Source organism: Aptenodytes forsteri, unplaced genomic scaffold, assembly GCF_000699145.1.
Source record: "Aptenodytes forsteri isolate BGI_AS27 unplaced genomic scaffold, ASM69914v1 Scaffold278, whole genome shotgun sequence".
Lineage (NCBI taxonomy): Eukaryota > Metazoa > Chordata > Aves > Sphenisciformes > Spheniscidae > Aptenodytes > Aptenodytes forsteri.
In genome coordinates, this window is record NW_008795907.1 from 341342 (window position 1) to 363304 (window position 21963).

Sequence of the window (21963 nt, forward strand, 5' to 3'; positions counted from 1 at the left end):
AAAAAAAAAAAAAAAAAAAAAAAGGAATTGGAGCACGAAAGAATGTGGAAAGTGGCAGGGAACACAAGTGTAAAACCTCTGTAAAACTAGAGGTTGCACAGAACTGTTAAAGGACTACTGGATAGCCTGTGGAAGAAGGAGAAAGTTAAAAGAAAAAGGTTACATACACCATGAGCATCAGAAACCTTCATGTTTACTCTCCTGAGACTTCCAAAGCAGCAAATGCCCAGAAACCACTAGAAGAAAATTCTGCCGCAGCTGGGGTAGGCAAGGCAGGTAGGCAGCACTGAGCCCAGGAAAAGGCTCTGCATGAGCATCCCCCAAAGCACACCAGGCTCTGCGGGACTACTCTTCTCTGAAATGCAAGCCTCAGCCTCCACTGCAATAAATGGGAGTCTCCACAGAGGAGAAATAAGAGTCTTAATCTGCTGTGTTCTGGGGGAGGGTTTTGGTTGTTTTTTAGCTACATTCATGAACCCATTGTCATCAGATACGTATGTCTATGCCAAAGCCTTTTTCCAAAATACTGGCAGCCATGGCAGCAGAAAACATGACCACTGTCTGATTACCACATACACTTTCAAAGCTCAGACAGATCCTAGATTGCATCCTGCAGACTGGATTCACAGCTCCACCTCAACATGCCACCTCATGGTTTATTGGGACGAGCTATCTCACATGCTGTTTTTCACTCCTTCACTTCTAGGTTAGCCGTACCTTTGCCAAACAGAAATACTGCTATTCACAAGAAAGGAATTGTGACAAATCACTTCAGACAGCAACAGCAGCTCTGTGACTGCTAACACACAGTACAGTGAGGCTTCTGGACAGGGACTGTCATTCCCATTTTACAGGCAGGAAAATAAGCCCCTCCTGAAGGCAAGGACACAAAATGGCACTTTATCAATCACCAGATCAGCTGCTTTTGAATGCTAAGAATCCCTTGTGTTTGCTCTGCATTTACCACGTTAATCCCACAAACCCGCGGGAACACAGGAGCACAAGCCATTGACCATGCCCCTCTGTTCCATAACAGCCACAGATCTTCTCAACTCACCCCTTGCTCAAGTCACCAAACACCCTTTTATTGGACACCCTCTCTGACAAATCAATTACACGATTAACTCAATTCAGACAAACTCAGGGCAGTTACTGTACCTATACCCAGCTTGAAGTCCTCTGCTGCTTCTCCAGAGGGCTTCGTGTGCCTCCTACGCTGTTTCTTCCCCCCCCCCAGCTGTATCAATAGGGCAAATAGAAAACAGCGTGCCTTCTCAAAGCATCTCTCCAAAGCAATCACAAGTAACAACGGTTCCATCAGCGCAGTATTTCTTCACTGCCATCAAAGCTGTTTACAAAATCCCCGAGCTGCACAGATTACACGAAACCTAATGTAAAGAAAACCACTTGTGCCACTGGAGTGACATGCCTGACGGCACCTCTGCTCCTGGCAGAGGTCAGGGACACGTCAGAGATTCAGTGTGGGTATTGGAGCCAGCCTGCCTGAAGAAGTCAGCATGCAGTCAGCTACAGCGTGAACTGACAGCAGAGAAATTCCTTGCACAGACATCCTCAGCATGCGCTGGGTGCAAGGCAGCTTACCTCACCGTCAGACACTGTCCACACGAAGACTTAACTTAGGGTAACTTCTGAGCTACGTGTTCATGTTCTGGCATCCTGCACACACAGTTCTCCATGTAGATATACTCTGAGGATCCTCGCTGTGCTTGCAGAGCTGGCAGAAAGAGATTGGGAGGGGTGGGGGGAACCAAAACAAACTACAAAACCCACCCCAAGTAAACCCCATCCCCCCAACCCTGCTAAACATTTCTGCTGCCCCCCAACACCGTGCCTCACAATGCAACACGGCCCCTGCACAGCCAAGCTAGCTCATGTCTTTCTGCACTCTCCTCCAGTTGCCTGCCCCACTGCTGTGCTAACACGGAAGTCATCAAAAGGCAATACATTTGGGACTCCACTGGGCCCTCGTAACAAAATGACTTCCCAGAATAGAGCTATGGTTGCTGAAACCTGGTCAAGATCAATGAGCAAGGGAGAGACTAAGACAAGGACTCAAACCCTTCTGATTTACACTACCCAATTCTGGCCACCACACACAAACCCTATTTTAGTTTTGCTACTTCTCCCATTTAGAGAATCCTCCTTGACAAGCACACACTGTGGTTCCTCTGAACCCATAGTAACCTCGGCCATTTGTGAGACAGCAGTTATCTATCTACAGATGATACAAATGGATTCCAACCTCTCCACCACAGCCAGAAGCAGAATTTTTTTCCTAGGATTTCCTAAATCTTTTAATCTTCTACCTCTGAAATCCGTAATTCTACTTTTTAAAGTCCATATTCATGAAGGGAGATTGAAGTGACCAAACTGCCGGTACCAGGGAGAGAAGAAATACTATTTTTCATTCTTCAGCTGCAGTTCATGACATCTCATTTCAGTCACCAGCCAGGAAAAGGCTTACGTAAGAGTTAATACAGAGCTTGAAGTGACTTAGACCATTTCCCTACAAGAAAAAACACCCTGCAAAACACTGAGAAGGAAATGTATTTGTGTACATTACTCTTGCTGGGGAATAGAACAGCAGTTCAGACTGGTGTGATCTCAAGATTTGGCAATATTAAACATCACTTAGTACCAGAGAGACTTGGACGTACTGGAGAAAGACCAAAGGGGCATCAGTATGATGAAGGGAGAGAAGCACATGACATACAGGGAGAGGCTGAGAGCATGCAGGCTTGAGAAGAGAAGGCTTGGGGGGATTTTATCAATGTAAAAGTACTGACGGGGGGAGTAAACGGGGCAGAGCCAGACTCTTCTCAGTGGTGTCCAGTGACAGAACAACAGGGGACAGGCACAAACTGAAATACAGGAAGATCCGTTCAAGCACAAGAGAAAACGTTTTTACTGTGAGGCTGGTCAAACACAGGGACAGGTTACCCAGGGAGATTGAGCAGTCTCCATGCTCGGGAGATATTCAACATGGCTGACAGTGCTCTATGCACTGCACTAGTTGCCCCCGCTTTGAAGAGAAGAGTTGGAGCAGATGATCTCCAGAGGTCCCTTCCAACCTCAGCTGTCCTTCAATTCTGTGAGAAACAGGAAGAATGCGATTTGTTTAGTCTAGAAAGAAAGCTGAGGGTGGGCATAACAGATCCTTTCAAAGACAGCAATCCATGTTTCTTCTCCCCAGTACAGATCAAGAAGTAACAGGGTGGTTTTGGGGAAAGATGTAGGTTGAATTTCTATATGTAGGAGTATCTAAGTGCTGGAGCAGACCATGGAATCCCAACAGCAGTAGATTTAAAGAGGAAAATGGGTGAACAGCCATCAGGATGGCCTAGGTATTACTAATCTTGCTTCAGAGGGGACCTGACTTAAATCGCTGAAATACGATAGGAAAAGACATCTACCCTCCTCACCCAATCTTCTGCTCCCCCACAACCCCAAACTTCTGTGCTCCAACTTTTTTTTTTTTTTTAGTATCTGTAGCATGTGAAAGGCTCTGAAATGGCTTTGTAAAGGCTCAGAAGAACAATGCATCCTTTTAGAAACACTATTCCAGTTGCATTGGTAGATTTCATTATTTCAGAGCTAGAAAAGCTGATTAAAAAAAGTGAAAGTCACAACCTTCTGAAAGCTGGAAACACACATTTTCCCAATTTATACGCTATGGTCAATGAAGACACAATTTAATCCAGTCTATGAATTCCTCAAAAACTGCTTGGAGTTTTCAAAAATTCTTTTTTGGTTCATTTAGTTAAAACTAAAATCTACAGAAGTGTGGCTTTGTTATATGCTGTTCAAATATGCGTGGTTTATTATAACCCAAGGTAAGCTGTTATCATCTGAATCGTACCTATTAGCTTCTCACTCTCCAGCACTTAGGCTAGTATCTTCCTGTCTGGGTCCACAAAACTGTGCAGATCACAGAACAGAAGTGACAAAGCCTCCTGTTTGCCATGTGTTTCTGCAAATCAGCCTGTAGGAAGGCTGGCCACAGTAAGGCACCTTTTGCATTTGAGCAATACTCAACCAGTAGTCACCAGACCTGGACCATCAGTTGGGGCTGTAGGATAAGCACACATGTTGCTTACTAGCTTGCCCTCTTCTTCTCTCTGATCAGCTGAGCATAGACATTATGATCCTACCTGGCATAAGCAGGTTGTGGCATAATATGTATACAGTTAAGGAAAAAAAAAAAGTCAAAACGAAGCTCTAGTGCATGCTGCCAGATGGACCACCTAAGTGAAGGGGAAGCTCTGCCTCCTCTGTCAAGCTCAGATCACTGCCACCTGTAATTTAGGCCCAGCCCTAGATAGCACTAACACTGAAACAAGTCTCTGCTGCAACCATAGCACAAATCACAGAAAGAGCATAGAAATATTGCACCAATCTTGTAAGTAAAACAATGTCGGGCTTAAAGGCTGCAGTGGCAAACACAGGATAAATATCTAGTAACATGCACCAGCGGCCAGTTCACTGACATATCTGACATGTCACCACTGTTGATGGCATTACTGCAGGCTCCTGCACACCTGGTGATTATTAATAGTACAAAGGCTTACTTTCATCATTTCCATAGTGTAACAGGAATGCATTACTGTAGGTACAGTCACTTTCTCATCGTTTCATTTGAGACACCAAGCACAAATGTTGTGACTCCAATGATTTGGGTCTTGGCCTCAGTGGTAGCAGTTTCACACAGTAAGAGAAGTGAAAGCAGTATCGCCAAAAACCTGGTGTTCATTAAGTGCAAGTGATTTCTTTTTTGAAGCAAGAGTTTGGGCCCCTTTCTCTGCTGAACTAGAGCTCCTCTACTTCTTGGATTTCAGCCCCTGCTTCAATCCTTCCCCTGCCTCAGGATGCGGAAAGACTGCAAAGCTTCCCTAAGTAATCAGCTGAGGATTCATTTGTAGACAAGGCCACCAGCAGTGTCTCCTCACTCACTCTCTGCTCTCCTCTTGGAGAGCTCAGAAAAGCACTGACCACGAACATGTCCAGAGCATTGCTACTCCACAGAGCTGCCAGTCCATGCTGACACACAGGAAAGCTCAGCTCAGCCAGGAGCAGACAGTGGTTTCAGTAAAGTAGCCTCTACCATTTGGATGATAGAGCAGAGAATGGGTGGCTTCAGCCTAGATATCTTCAGCAAGTCCTTGCTCAGGTGGAGCCACTACAGCAAGAAGCTGGCAGTGGGCAGCAAGAAGGATCTGTGGACAGTGGTTCTCAAAGGAAGGTGTACAGAGACAGATGGAGAGCTGCAGGAGCCAGAGGGCATAGTCATTCTGTCTTATCATCAGCAGGCCACAAGCCAAAGTGACAATGCTCCTTAAAACGACAGAAAAGAAAAATACCCATTAAATTGGGTAACTGGGGAGGGGAAAGCCACCATGACCTTGTTCCTGCCAGCAAACTAGCTGGTTTGAGTCTTTCAGCATGTACAAAGTACACTGGTCCTTGGCAGTAGAAAGCATCACAACATTTTTTTTTTTTGCCATGCCCTGAGAAAAATCTTTATTCTGTAGGAAGGTTTTGCAATCTTAAAGAAAGCTCAATGGAAGAGACAGGTAAGAAGAGAAATCCAATCTCAAGACTCTGATGAATTTAACTTGTTAGTATAAATGTGTACACTGCACATCCAAGCAGAAATAAAATACCCTAAAAATACCCCAAATGCAGCCTGAGAACAGAAAATTGTTGCCTAGCCAAATACTAACTTCATTCCAACTAATGCCTGCATTTTTATCAGTTACATTGCAAATGGTGAATTTGTTTTCAAGGTCTTAGAGCTTTCAAACTCTGAAGTACTCTAGCAAAAAAGAATCAGTTTAATTATCTAGAAGCCAAATCTAGGTAAGTAGGTGGTACAAAGGGCTACTTGAAGCCCTGCCCTGACACACACTATTCACAGGATACACCTTTGTGTGCTTTTTAATATTTTTTTTTAAGCATTCCTTTATTTTACTCTACATTTGTCTTAATAAATTTATCTTCAATATTGGAAGTGGTGTTTCTGATAATACCATTTCTATTGTTGTACTGAAGCCATGGAGAAATTGAGACTAACATATCCTCTTGAGTGTATTACAAACACTCAGCCTCACCTTGTCCTTTAGAAGGCACCTGACAAGTGACATTAGTCAACATTGCTATGTGCACCATCACCTCTTGTTTTGTAAGAAAGCTGGAATGCTCCACGCACAATATGGGATGCTATAGGGCAGCAGAAATTAAATTAACATGCCAGCTTGTGTCTGCCTAGCTGGTTGGAGATCCAATTTGTGCAAGGTTTTAGAAACAGCAAATAAACCCATGGCTACAAATAGAAAACTAGCTTTTGCAGGTGGTAGCTTTTAGGGAACTGGCAATGAGACACAGCCTGTTTTGGTGGCTGACACCTGCTTGTAAACAACTGAAAGGCATGGCCAGATGATAGCTATTGCACGAGAAGACTGATCGTACCAGCCTAGTTCTCAGTCAGCAAGCAAACAGACAATGCACAAACATCTTCTCCCACACCTGCTTGCATGTCTCCTGCTTTGCATTTGTCCAGCATCTGGTCCAATAGGCCTAGTCTTTGGCTGGAGATCCTGCAGTCTCCGGAAACAGAAATAACCACCAGAGATCACCACCGTCAGTCTCGCTGGCAGGTTGAACATCAGGGCAACCAGCTGACAGAAAGTCAGCGGTACTCTTATTTACTTCCTTGGACTGGGCAAAGAGCATACACCCAGGCATGCAGGGACCTCACAGGCCCTCCCAGCAGGACCGTGACTCCCATTGGGTTGGCGTAGGATGACGGGAGCGTCTCAGGAGCAAGGGGTCTTTGGAAAGCCCTGTGGCACCAAGGCAACGCAATAAAGCCTGCTCCACCTAGCAGCAAAGGGGAGCTAAAGCTCATGCCTAACAGGTGCAAGGTAACAAACTTTACTCTCCTTCATGAGCACATGGAGCCTGCTTTCAATTTATACTAAGGTCCTGGGCAATGAAGAGTACATAAGAAGCCTCGAAGAGGCATAATATGACCTCCCTTTACACTACAAAGTTTAATCCTAGTTTGACTTCCTATAAGAGGCAATAAAAAGTCTGCTACTGTCATCTTTTTTTGTTGTTGCTTATATGCCATCATAAATGTGGAAAACACGGAATTATACATAATATTGTTAGCATTTTTTCAACTAAAGCAACTTTTTAAGCAGATAATGGATAGCAACTTGTGTACAAAACAAACAAAAACCCCCTATTGAATAACATACTGGATTTCTTTGCCATTGTAAGATGCTTTACTTTCACCTAGCAGACCAGTAAATTGGGTTTGAAACTACTCAGAGGCAGAAAAGAAACAGATAACTTGTTTTTAGTTGGCTTTACCTTTTTCCATTTAAAAGAGATGGTGTTTCCACTAACGTGGCTAACAGTTGCTAGCCTGTCTCTGTAAGCAAGGACTATCCTCAAGGCTTGCCAAGACCAGCCTAGCAAACCAGAGGTTTCTTGGTTGTGCAAACTGACTTATACTTGAGAGTGAACAGGTGTCTTTAATGCCTGTTTGATAGTAGAAATAAAGCAAATCCTCACCAGGCTTCATTTCATGTTATGGGCCAAAATCCACACTTAATATTAGCAGGTTAAACTTGTGCCAGCCTGGAAGGAACATTACAATCACACAGCTGAGCCCCAGGCCTTGTCTCACGACTTCCATCCACCTCCCTTTGCCAGTGCAGCACCAACAGCAAAGCAGGACAGCACCCAATTTGAGGTGGAATAGCAGTACCGAGACTTGGTATAAACCAAGAGGTGAAACAACTCTACGTAGGCTGGCATAACGTGTACATATTCGCTTCTGTTACAACCCACGTTGTCCAAAGACCCACGTTGTTGCCGAGATGAAAGTTCAAATGAACTCAAAGCAAAAATAAATAAATTAAAAAAAAAGTCAGTCGCTGCTTTACAATTCAAGTTCACGTGAAGAAACCAACCTGTGAATGCAAAATTAGATCAGCCCAGATTCACAACCAGATTTTGTACATAAACAGATCAAGCTTGTTCAATCCTGCAATCTTATATTGGTCCCATTTTCAGTATTTTTCTAGTTTTGCCATGTTCTTCCTAAACTGCAGACCCAGGAGTGCAGTATTTTAGATGTGTTACAATCACACGCATACTGTAGCGTTCCCCTTGTATTTTCTGTTTTCTCTCCCCGTACGTGCAGGGATACATGCTTGCAGATACGACATTTGGAATGGCTCTACCTACTGTCAAGGCTTTACATCACAACTGTTTCCAGTAGTTTATAGCGTTGCCAGACTACAACTGTTCCACCTGTATTTTCCATGCCAAGAGTCTGTCTCACATTGAAGTCTTTGGATTTGCAAAAACCAAATCAGCTACTTTCAAGAACAAGAATAGGGAACAATATACTACTTTAAGCATAAAAACATTGATAACTGCAACCTCAGAGGAGGGTTTGACAGGCAGGCAGGAGAGGAACCAGTAGGCCACAGCCAAACAAAATAGAGAAAGCAAGTACTGCATAACTACTGTACTGCATACACAATGCAAATTCTTCCCCAAGGAATTATGTCAAAACAAGGTTAAATTTGTCATCGGGACTAATACTTTCATTTAATTTATTTTTATAAATCAATCTGCATAGTGTAAGCTGGCATCCTTCACGTTTCAATTTTGCTTACAGTAATAAAACTAACTCTGCAAATCATCCCCAGCTATTAGTTATTTTTATATCTAAGAGCACCAAGTGATAGAAGCTTGGCAGGACAGATCTGACTAAGAGAGAGAAAAATTGTTCTACTTCCCAAACACACCAGAACAAGACCATGCTCCACAGCCTGATTTTAAAGCAGTAGGATGAAAGTGACTCAGCCTACGTTAAAATTAGAGGTATGATGAGATTGAGACTGCAAGGTAAGTACTGAATTAAATACATTTTTACTTGACTTAAAGAAGCTTTTTTGTTAATGCCTAGTAAAGGAAATACTGGAAATCTAGCAGCTTTAAAAGTCTGTGAAACAGTCAAACCTATGAGGAGGTATTTTATGGAACTGTAAGTGCCACCTGCCATCATTGCCACTGTAGGAAAGCCAAAGCTGAGAGAGCACAGGAGCTGCACCGGGCAGGGACGGCACCACGGGCCTTGCTCCCTGCAACACTGCAGTCAGGCACCCCCAGCATCCCTGCACACATGGCACGAGCTGCCAGCGTGGGAGGAGAGGCAAGGCCAGGATGAAACAGAACAGGGACTGCACCACACCACACGCATGCCTGTCGGCAGCCGTGTCCCAGCAGCGAGGGCTCCTGCTGACAACCTCCACAGCTGCCTCTGGCTCCTCCAGACCTCCATTTACCAGGATCCTCCTGGTGGTTCCCCCAAGCTGACCTCTTCCCCCCAGGTGCCGGGAAGCCACTGCAGCCCCAGCACCTGCTCCCCCAGTGCAGGAGGGAGATGCTGCAGACAGGCAAGCGCTCACCTCCCTGCTTTTTGTAGAAAGCAATAACCCAAAATGCGTGGCACCATCACTCACCAACAAAAGCTTTTCTGAAATCCAATACCAACACAACTTACACAGCTGTAAGTCATTCAGCTCAGAGTAACTGACAAATTTTTCTGTATTTTCTATTGCTTCTCTTTGTGCTCAGAGACAGAAGCGCAGTGTTTCTGGAGCCTTTTGTAATGAATACTTACTTGACCTCACCCCATATATATATACACACACACACACACTTTTAATATATATTAAAAAAAAAAAAAAATCCCTCCAACATCTTGAATGCTAGATGAAAAAAAAAAAAAATGTTAACTGGAAGAGTTCACTAGGCCAAATGACCAAACTAAGATACTCCCATTCCCCTCCTTCCAGATACACCACTCACAGCCAGAAGGAATACATCACAGCTCAGCATTTCTACCTGCTGCCTCCCCAGGCTTCTCCTTTCTCTTATAGGAAATCCTCCAGCTGGCCTGTTTTGTTCTGTAGTGCATTTTAAATTCAGCTTCTTCGCATCAATTGAATTCAGGTGCATGCAGGCATTTGCTACCTGCATGTGGGTGTTGCTCCTGGTGAGATTTCCTTGCTTTCTTCATTGCCTATGTTTCCTTCTAACAAATCCCTAACGAGCAAATTAGAAGCAAAAGCAAACAGAGTAATTCTTTCAATTATTTTCTGCCTTTCTGCAATATATATACACACACACATTCTTTAAAGAAATGTGAGAAACCAACTGCCACCAAAGGACTCTGCGTCTCCCAACATGAATTAACAAAGTCCTGCCTAAATTAATGTTGAATGGTTTGCACAAATAACTGTTGCAGTTTTCTCCCTAATAGGAGGACACAGGACAATACTGTAATAAATTACCATTCCATCCATACAGTCAGTGCTGGCTGTCTCCCTGCACCTCTAGTACAAGCCCAGAGAGTCACTGAGCTGCTAGTGAGCAGCACTGGCACTGTACTCTGGAGGTCAGGATGACAGGCAGAGCCTGGGTGACCAGCTTTTTAGGCATGGGTCATTTTTACTAACCCAGTACTGAATGACTGTGGTGCCTAAGCGAGGATGAGAAACCACAGGCCACCAGCATTTTGATGCTAACAATTTAAAAAAATCAGCAAGACTAAATCACAAAGAATCTGTTACTGACCGGACAATACAGAGTCTTGTTTATCTGGATGGACATGCGTGAAATAAAGGTACCACTATAAAACTAATTTGCACCAGCCGCTTGTGAACTGTGTTCCAGTCTGAATATGCTCTGCTTCAACAATGACGGCAGTTCATCTCACACTGTATGGCCCATTATGACAACAGGGGATCTAGCTTTGCTCCATCTGGAGCACTGGAATTTTTTATTTCCCCAAACCTTTATGCTTAAAAGCAAAATTATTTACAAATCAGTGTCATAAAATACCATGGGCCAAATTTTACCCTAGACATTAATTCTGTGGAGACTTAAGCAAATGCACATTGTGTCTTTCTAAAGTTTTCCTGGGAAGGGTCATGTCCATAATGGGCACTAGGCTCTCAGAGATAAGGGGATGTAGTACATGAAACCAGGTGTCATGCTGTATACCGTGGCCTGGGATGCTTGTGGAAGGGGACACTTGGGTTTGAGCCACTACTGATGTGCAGTTCAGTATCACTTAAAATGTCTGAGCCTTGTGTAACAAAAGAGAAGGGGGCAGAACTTCTTGTAAAATGCTTGGCTGAAAGCATTGCTCGTAGGAAAAATAATAATGGGGTAGAATTTGATAGATTGAGAGACAAAAGGAATTTTCAGAAAGGAGGAAATTCTCCATTCCTTGGCTGGATACTATGTTCCCATTTTTCTGCAGGAAAGTGCTTTTTGTGTTTGATAAGGGAACATTTTATGTATTGCTTTCTGTCCATCATCTACTGGAGATCAAACTCCATCATTAGTCCTTGCACTGAGTAATACTTTGCTTTACTGAAATGCATACGTTTGTGCAGTAAAGTACTGTGATGTTTAAATAACGTACATGGGATATTACCACTGTGACAGCCCGGTGTTTGAAAGGGGTGCTCTCCCCATGGCCCGGGAGGGACATTAGAGACCTGACAGTAATGGGGTGTGCAGAGCTGTAATAACTGCTGGCACCATGCGGTGTGAGATGGCCTAAAGCCGCCAGCCCTGCCAGCGCCCGGGCACTCCTGCCACCATCTGCACCCAGGATTTCTGACTTAGCAGAGTGATACAAAAAATACTGAAAACACAACACAAATGTGAGTTAGCAATTGCAATACACAGTTCGGTCACCATACCAGTGTGATTCCCATTACCGGTCTCCATAATGTGCTCACCGCCATGACACTGGGCATCCCCGGTCGCCAGGAGGGAATATGTGGGTTGATGCCAGCTCAAGCCCATTGCTCTCTTTGAAATTCCTCTGCTAGTTGTTTAGATGTTTTACTCTAGGTTGGGCTGAGCCACTTAATCCCTCCCCATGCCAGTGTGGCTAACTCAGGGACACATTCACACCCCCAGTTGATCCACTCAGCTGTTGATAGCTGGTTATGTAAACCAAAGGCCACCCTCCGGTCCCCTTCACGATGAGATAATGTCAGCTTCTTTGCATTACTCTCTGAGCGTCGTGTCACCCTTGTCCATCTCCACTGAGCGCTCTTCCCCTGTGGGGTTTATTCAGAGAGCCACCATCCACCCCATGAGGCTTATTCAGTCACATGCTTTCTAGAAAACCTGTCTGTTGCATCAACCTGTCGAAGGGGGAGGCTACAAATTGGGAACAACCTGCAGGGTGCGCGGCATGGCCTCTCCCAAAGGGATGCTTCTGTAAATGCCAGGTGTGATTTTGTGGCAAAGCTTTACACCCTGACCCCTCATCCTCCACAAGGCTAAAGGAGGCTGTGTTCTTGGCAGTCCCTGTATTCACCTTCTGTGCGGTAGTGTGGAGGTATGACTCTCCCCTTGGTCATGCAGAGCCTGGCTGGAGCTGCATGACTCAACAAAAGGGCTGGTGGGTCACCCAGGAGTCACGCGAGGAGCTTCTGACCCTCCCGTCTCTTGCGCCCAGCCCTTCCACCCGCCTCCACTGTGAGAAGTGCAGGACTGCTTACCCAGCAAGGCACCCACGGGTCTGCATCTCACCACTTCGGTCTCCCAGCAAGGCAACGGCAGTTCCTCCAGAAAAGTCTCAGGGAGAAAGAAAATGCAGTTCAATTACTTGATGTGACCTATTCAGATACGCTGAATTTTGAGGGGCAAAGCCTGTCGGGTTCTGTTCATCCAGCCAGTCCTTGCTTTCACAAGGCCGTGCGGGGACTGCAAGAAAGCATTGATTATGCATGTTTCATAGCAAGCTACTGTTAAGAGGGTGAATAGGAAAACCAAACCCTAGGAGGCCGGCTGCTGGTACAGCTGGAGGGGGTGAATCACTCTTGTTTCAGAAGCAGTATCCTTAGCCTGAAGCTAAAAGAAGCAAAACAGGGAGTAAGGTAGGGCACTTGCTCAGAAGAATATCCTCAGCTGGTTTTTTTGTTTTGTTTTGTTGTGGGTTTTTTTGATGCTTGACAGCTATTACTGCTAAATAGCAGAACCTGTGACAATACAGAGAATGTAATTGTTTTGCTCTGAGAATACGGGGCAGCATTTTCACCAAACAAGAATGGACGTGTTGGGTTGTTTTAATTCCTGGCATAGCTGGGCATGTCTTATCTCCGGCTCAAAAAAATGGAAATGCATAATGAAGACAGCCAGTTGTCTTGTTAGGTAACTACACACAACTTTCACCACAGGATAGGAATTGTTGGCAAGATGTGGTATCAGTACAGAGAAACTTAGTATTGCCAGCTGAATAGATCTGTCACATTTCTTTCTGCAAATGTTATGTCTACTACTACTACAAATAGCACAGCTGAGTGATAAAACTTAAAAAATGTGAAAAAATATTTTCTCTATTTTCAAGTCTGTTTGCCTTGTGAATCTGACAGCATTTTGTTTTGTCAAAGTCATGTTTCAGGCCCACGGGGCCAGCACTTCTCTGACCTTTACACCCATGCTCATCATTAACAGCAGCAGAGCTTGAACAGACTTTGCAGCAACTCATACAGGACAGAGAAGGCAGTCTTCTTAGGTATCTTTAAACTAGAAGGAAATAGGAATAAGATAATCTTATACAAGAATATTACCCTTAAAACACTGGAACATGCTCTTTAATGTCTGCTGGCTAAGGCCTAGCCCTACAGAGATAGAAAGAATTTCACATTGCCAGAACCTTCCTTCCACGAATAGTCACACTGATTTCATGTACTTCTTTAGGATCAGGTCTTAGATGACACTATTTTTAACTACATGAAGAACAAGCAAGTCTAAAACACCTTAACTCTCCAGCTCAGTCTATATATATTTTAAAGCCATTCTAATATGCACATAATTAATGTGTATATTACTCAGCAAAGAGTAAACAGCAAGTGCTGCAGTAAGTCTCATGTCACTAATTTCATTACTGTACAGAAATATGCTACTGTAAATTAACTACTACATTATGGTGTGTTATAAATAATTAAAACTAAAACTGCAATTGACAAAATGAATGAAGCAAGAACATTCTGTAACCCAGTGTTCTTAATAATTTCCTAATTTGAGTAAAACACTAAATCTGAGTCTGTTTAAGCACAGGAAGGAATTCATTAGTATCATTTATTAATTTGGAAAGCACCTCGGTCACAAAAAAATTAAAACATGTTAAAACCTACACATAAGCCACTCTCAGATAAAACATCAATCTGCATGCCATACAAAATAAACAGGTCCTTTGTCATCTTTCATAGGTCTCCGAGGTGAAGCCAAAGGGAGCATATCACAGCAGTGGTGACCCACCCAGGACAAAGCTCTGCTGCTGACTGTGGGACATCAAGGCCTAAGAAAGAACCCATCCTACCTGGTATCAGAGGACGACGGAAAGAGATGGGCTTCTCCAGTCATCCAGTTGACACCACTTGATGCTCAAGCAGGTGAACAAGAACTATGTGTTTCTCATCAGCCAGGGTCTTCCACAGCAATATGTGCTTTACAGCATTGCAGGCAAGACTGATAGCTGAGTGCGGGGCACAGAGTCAGGAAGAATAGGTTCTGCTTTGGCATGTGAATTTAAAGCAGTTCAGCTTTTGAGACCTAGAGATGAGAAGAGACAGATAGGTGAACAGTGTATGAGTAATATCACTGTATCTTTTAGAGGGATTTTTAAGGCAGACCAAAGATGCTTTTATGCAACTTCTTAGAACTCTGCTTGCTCCATTACTTCAATCAATAGCAAGTGTCAAATTGTTTTTGCAGAGGTTTTCTGGTTTATTTATTTTTATTCTTTAGTTTCACTGAAATAGCAGGTCTCTTTTTTTAGATAGACTTAAAAGGGGCTGACAAAAGCTGCTGCTTCATTATCTCCAGGTGAATTCTGTAGAATAGCAGAATAGCTTCTTCTCTCCTCTCAGCTTCCTGCTGTCTTCTCTGAAGTGCCACAGAGCTTTCCACCTGCCTTTTTTTTTTCTTTTTAATTTGTTGGTCTTTACTTACAGGACAAAAAGCTTTATCAATTAATCTACTGTATATGCTGTCTGCGCTAGCCCTGACCTTCATCAGAATGGAGGACAATCCCTACTGACAAGTTAGGGCCAGATCCTGCACTGCTTCCTTGCAGTGCAGCACCATGGAGGTGACTCATTGCCCACCTTCCCCCTCCAAAGCAGCAGGTGGGATGCTGAGGGATGAAGTCCCCAGGATGAACCTTCATGGGGAACCCATTCCCCATGTGGAGAGGGCCCTGACTCTGTTTCTGTAGCCTCCAGGAAGGGGGTTCCTACATCTCCGGAGTCCACCACGGCATGGAAGGTTCCTTATTGGTGCTGGCTTAGGTGGGTCCACAGGCATCCCTGGGCTGCTGGCTGGATGGTAGACTGCACCCACCTCCCCATCACTGTAAAAGGGGAGAGGCAGAAGGGAAAAGCTTTAAATATCTGCATAACCATGACTTGTACAGTTACATTGGAGCAGATGGAAATCATAAGGGACAGGAATCCTCTTGCTTCAGTGTAAGGCAGCTTCTACCTGGCAGAGTGGGGGCATGAACAGCAAGTGAGAATGGCCCAGGGGAAAAGCTCATTTGTAACTGCCCTGTGACGGTGGGAAAAAGGATCCTCCACCCATCTGCTACTGCCTACACTCGCTACGGCACCCTTACTTGGAGGCTGAGCAAGGGATCTAACAGCCTGTTCTGGTACAAGACACCCCACAGGCTACCCCAGGGAGTCTCTGGACCATATGAGGAGATTCGTCAGGCACTGGGTGATGCTGGGAGAGAACAGGATGCTCCTGCAGGGATGCACTTCCCTAGGAGATCCTGACTTCTGGACAAAGCCTTGTAGCTGAGAGCAGAAGCCTGTAATACCATCCTGCCATGGATGAGGACACTGGTGGGTCTGCACTGGGTAAAAGCAAGGACAGTTTATAATTCTCACTTTTTTATAATAATGACGGATTAATCCTGTCTTTGCTGATCCACCAGGACAGAATAGCTGACATAAGACTCCTCCAAGGTGCAATGGGTGCTCACAGCTGTATAAGCCAGAGATTGTTAAGCACACAGTTAACTCCCACAGACCGACTATTTCCTTCTCTTTTTATAACCATTTCTTTAGGCAAGTCTCTCCTGGTATTTTAAAAATTCATTTTAATCAATTTAAAATTAATAAAGAAACAGTGAAATCCTTAGGGCCTGAAAGCTCCAATCTCTGCTACACTGGAAGTGATGAGTCAGCTCCAGCACGGCCTGCCATGGAGCCTGCTGAGGGACGCCTCCGACAAGCTGCTGCTGCGCTGAATTAGGTCACTTGGTTTGCTATTTACAGAGAGGCAACCGTCTCTGCAATTGGATGTTTCCTTCTTTCTCACGTGAAAGAGCTGCTGTACTCCAAGGGCACAACCGCCGGTGACACCTCGCTGTCACCACAGATGCTGTGGCTCTGTCCTGTGCATTTACCAGGCAGGAGCATGACTGAGCCTCTCCGAGAGGAGCGAAAGGACTGTGGCCGCCAGCAGCAGGACACGGTGACACGCAGGGTCCCATCCCACTCTAAAGTGCTGCGCGATGTCTCCTCAGAGGGACTCCGGACTCCTGCCCTGCTTACTAACCCATGGTCTGCTCAGGCCAGGAATAAAAACCAGCAATCCTGAGAGCCAGTCCTCTGGCTCATGCCTCCGCCCAAATCCAAGACTGACGCCCAGGCCCAGCTCCGCTTGCTTCACAAGAGAACACACGCTCCCTCGGCGCCAGAGCAGAGCCGCAATGCATCCTCGCTAATCACCCGGGTCTAATTGCTGTGCCACGGTCCTAACAGGCAGCTCCTACGGCAGCTCTCCAGGGGATTAACATTAAGCCTCTGCTTTGTATACTAATGCAGCACGTGAGGAAAAGCAGTTCCCACCCTGTGTGCCCACAGCACGTGAGCCACGCAGGCCGGTCACCCGCATGTCTGTGGGCCATGGCAGCACTTGGATGCCAGCACCCCAGCAGGGCCAGCCTGGGGCAGCAGCAGACCAGATGGCAGTGGGAGGCTGGCATCCGTGGGCTGTAGGCAGAAGAAATGCTCTGCCCCGCTCCCCGTGCCCAGTGCCAGGGACGAGGGAGGCTGAGGAGCTGTTACAGTGCTCTTGCAGCATGAAAGTTCCCAGCTTGCAGCAGGGGAGCAGGAACAGGACTAATGGAAGGGAAGAAGCCCTTGTAGTCTGCCCACGACATCCCTGCGTTTGGTCCTCTCTACCTGCTGACGAGGCTCAGGCTTCCCCAGCACCCCCCTTCTTGGGCACCCTAAGGAAGGGCACAGGGATCCCCAACGCCGAGGGCCATTCCCTAAAGGCGCGTGATGCGACTGCTGTTCCCCTGGGCTCAGAGAAGGGGGACAGGAAAGCTATATGCCAGCACTTTTGAGAACAGCCAGGCTCTGCTGGAAGCAGAAAGGCTGCCCATCAGCTGGCAGCTATGCTGAAAAACAGATCTGAATCACCACCAGCTTACAGCACGTATCTGAAAACATCGGTGACCCACTTTGGAAAAATCAAGCGTATACGTCCCGCGACAGCTGGCACCACCTCTGCATCCCTGCCCAGCTCCGTTCCGGCATGGAAAGGACTGGCCAGATGGGAAAGCAGAGAAGTCAGCTCAACTCCCTTGCCCTGGCAGCCTCCATGGCCCAAACTCTCTTCTCATGCTCCTCGATTTTGTTCCTAGGTGCGGTTCACCTAATGTCAGTCATTCCTCCCCTGTGCTGGAGCAGCAAGAGAATCAGACACAGTGAGGGTCTCCCCTCGGCGAGAGAGGAACATGCAGTGCTTGGCTGGGCTGTACAACAGGGAAAAAAACAGTCACAAAGAACGGCTCGCGCTTTCTCAAAAGAAGCAGTTTCACTTCCCCTACAAGCAGTGGCTCCAAATAACAAGATGCCTTGAGTAATTAACTGAATGTTCTTTGGATAGAGCTTGTAAAAGGAGCTTATACATATTAAACAAGAAAGAAAGATCTACTGTCTATAACTTGTTCTTTACTAACAAACAAAAGGCTTGGACTGAATGCATTTTAGAGCAAACTTTACAAGGACCTTACGCTGAAATTATTCAATAGAAAGAACTGAACAAAGTCCAGGGCATTTGTGAGGGGCTGACCGCAAAAAGCAAGGTTTGTGGTCCGTTTGTTTGTTTTTTTAAGAAAATCAAATACTCCCTCTTTTTTGGCATTAACATGACAGAGCTGTAAAGGCTTTGCAGTAGCACTGCATTAGTCTCCAAGAAACACACAAAACAACTGCTCCCTTAGCTAGATCAGCTGCTAGAGCAAGTGTTATAGTTGCCATTATCAGAGCTGAAAGTGGAAATTCATAATGCACTGAAGGACAAAAGATCTTCTCTGTAACAAGGGCCTGTACAGTGCTAGGTGCTGGGACTGCAGTATCTCTGCATCCTGACATATGCTTGCCCAGCGTAGCCTGCTGTTGCATCAGGAGAAGTAATACTTTGGTAGTAAAGCGAAACAATTCTACTCTATGAATCGCTATTTTTTACTTGCAACAAGAACCAAAAGCCAATGTTCTACAGTCAAGATAAGGTAATCACAGCAACATGGAGCTCTTCTAGGTAGAAACACAACAGCTACTCAGCATCAGCATTACTATGTCAGACTCGGATGCTCCACTGTATTTGGAATATATTGCAATAGCAGGCAGTTAATACTGCTGTATGGTCTGTGAAAAATGGTATGTAAAGGAAATATGGGGAAAATGTTGTAATTATTTAAATGGGTTTGTTTTGATACCACCAGAAAAAAACCTGCCTGAGTAAACCAGTATTTAGCCCTTTATCTTTACAAATGGCCTTTAAAGAATAAAAGAGCTGCTGCCCTCCTGTGCCTCTGCCCTGAATCTGGTATTATATTCATGTGGGAGCAGGCAAAAGCAGCCATGTCATGTAGCAGCAAGAGGCACCAGGAAAGCCTTGGGAGGCCAGCAGAGGCAGAGCTCACCAACTCCCATCCCCCAAACAACCCAGCCCAAGAAAACCCAAAGGGGACATCTCCACACACAACTGCATGAGGTGACTACTACGATCCTGCAATTCAGTGTGCTAGCTGAACACACCTAGTTTGGCCAGTAAACCGTTAAAAGCTGCTGCATTCTTCTACTAACCAGAGAAAGCTTTGATGATGTGACCTTTCCCAGCTGTTGGTAACTGGCTCAGTACAAAAGGTCAGGCTGGGAGTTATCCACAACACAGGGCTTTCCATACTCCTGGCAGACTGTCTCATGCCAGCTATTCTGGAAACCAACTCAAGCACAAGTGGTATATGACCTGGGAAGACACAGAGACAAATTGGCTGCCACAGAGAGAAGAGCAATCGGAGGTTGGAGGACCAGGCTCGCTTTTGAGTCCAATTCCTGCTCTGGCAAATGACCTCTTTCTCACAACAGCCTTCAGAAGGGTCCAGCTACTTCAGAGACCCAGCGCTCTAACATTCTTGCTTACCAGCTGCCTAAACTCACATATGTCTGTGTTTCTAAAGTTACAGTCTCGGGAGACCTAGAAAAAGATTTTCTGAATATACTGGGAAGCACATCAGTCTTAACACTGCAGAGCAACCTAGTGTCTATTTCATGCCTAAGCCTCTCATATTCAAGAAGTTGGTTTGTCTCTTCCAGAGACGAGCAATGTGACAAAATTATTTCCTGCTCACCTATTAATATTCAGCTGTGATAGAGACAAAAGGTTTTGGCTCATGCCCTCATTTGTTCACTGAAGAGAAATAAAGATGAACCAAAATGGCTGAGCATGTTTCTTTTTTAAATTAGTAAGTGGGGTTTTTTTAATTATAGAAATTGAAGTCTTGCTTCACTGGAAGGCTGCAGGGTGACTAAGACCCAGTGCAATGGTAAATGATAGAATAAACCTGTAAAGTTTGTGCATGAGATTTCAAAAAGCTTTCCTCGAATGTCACAGACTGAGCATCACAGGCATTCCTGAGATAACAGAATTATTTAAAGAAGCAAACAAAGCTTTCTTTACGTATTAAAAAGAAGGTGAAAAGAGAACACAATGACAATTTCTTGTACATTCTTTGCAGGTCGTGTCTAACTGGATACTGCAAACAATGCATGCCTTGCTGAGGACTCCCATGCACCCTACTCGTCCTATTCATATACTCCTACTGGTCAAAGCAAAGTCTCTGAAAAGATAGGCCTGTAAGAAGATTGAAATTCAAGGTCAGATTTTGTAGTGAAGCAACAAAAAATATTCAGTGCTTTAATGACAAAATTTGTTTTCAGTGTCATCACTTCCCAACTTCTGTTTTTTTCCTATTACTGAGATCAGGTCAGGTTAAAATACAAACATCAAAGCACTGTTGTAATCAAAGAACAGTTGTTTTGCTTTCTTTTCTTGGCCAATTAACATAGCTTAGCTAGGAGGAAAAAAACTACCCCATTAATACTCAAAAGCAACTTCAGCTTTAGGTCATCAGCTGCTTTCTGTGGTTTGGGTTGCCACAGTTACTACAGACTTAATTCTGTTGAATCAGGAATCATTTGGAGATCAGGAGTGATATCATCATAAGGAACAGGACACGATCAGATTCAGGCCCTGGGTGGCTAAAGAACATGTGTCTGTTTGCCCTTTCCACTTTTCATTCACAGTGCTGTTGTCCTCCCAAACTGCCAACACAAGGGAGGAGGGAAGAACTCCATACAACTTTTTTTGAAGCAGTATTCGTAGAGTGCGTTGTCCTCAAGCATCTGACGCATCCAACCCCAAAAGCATCTGCTACAGAAAGTAAATAAAACATTACAAGAATCAGATTTTAATAATAATTAATAATTATCAGGAAGGCAGAGCTTCCCTCCCAGAGTATGCTAACATGTACTGTTCCAGACTCACTCCATTCAAGGTTGTAGTATTACTGTGGGTTTACATCAACAGAGGTAAGAGCACATTTGCTGCTTCCTTGCTTGATTTCATTAGCCTGATCCCTGCAAGTAGTAAGGATCATTCTGAGTAGTTAAGTGATTTATTTTCATTTCCCTCTGTGGCCAGTTTGAATTTACAATATTGCACATTCAGTAGTGCAATAGTGCAAAGTAGTCTTTAAAGGTGAAAAACCCTAACGAGAAACTCATTAATTACACAGGAATATTTCCCCAGCATGCTGCAGAAAAAAAGACGGATTTCTTCCCCAAGCAACTTTTACATTTCAGATATCCGTAACTGTAGATTTAGTCTCTTGCACAAAAGGATACATATGGATAAAGAAGAAATAGCGTAGCCTAGATCTTCCAAGCACAATGGACCTGTCTGCGTTAAGTCTCGGTTTGACCTATCGCTCTCCAGCAACTGGTTGTGCTTGACCAAGTACAGTGTAGTAAGAAGGAACAAGGAGGTGATTTTAGCTCTGCTTGTGGCATTGACATGAACAACACTGGAGTTGTGTCTGCAGTTTTGCATATCCACATTTAAAGGGGACACTAAGAAAGTCAGCCATGCAGACAAGAGCATGCTTGTCAAGAATTTCTTAAAGCAAGGGCATAAACCACACCTTGGGCGGTAATTAAATGTAGAACAGCAAAGCAGTGGACAACATGCATCTATATAAATACGGTCTTGCTGTCATTTTCTGTATAAACTAATCATTCCTCAGCCACCATAGATTCCTTTGTTCTGCATTCCCTGGACCTGCTTAGTTTACTTGCCAAGATGTTATCCAGACTTCAGGGGTTACAGTTATTTATCTGAACATTTACATCTAATCTACAACCTAACCTCCACATTTACAAAGGGGAAACTTTTCTGAATCTTTAGGTCAAAGGAATCTTTGCAGGTAAATCCTATACCCATCTTTGAAAATGTAGCGTATGCATC

At 44.6% G+C, this 21963-nt stretch overlaps 1 long non-coding RNA gene across 3 annotated transcripts in view; it reads right to left on the minus strand.

Annotated features, from left to right (window-relative positions):
- Positions 1 to 21963, minus strand: part of LOC103903119 — a 74079-nt gene that overhangs the window by 39947 nt on the left and 12169 nt on the right. For 2 of the 3 annotated variants that reach the window (XR_657836.2, XR_657837.2), the window contains exons 1-2: positions 14456 to 14907; positions 12633 to 12708 (exon numbers count right to left, since the gene is read on the minus strand). This is a non-coding gene — a long non-coding RNA (uncharacterized LOC103903119). Of the gene's footprint in view, positions 1 to 12632; positions 12709 to 14455; positions 14908 to 21963 lie in introns of those variants that run through there. The other variant, XR_002086263.1, reaches the window with a different exon arrangement.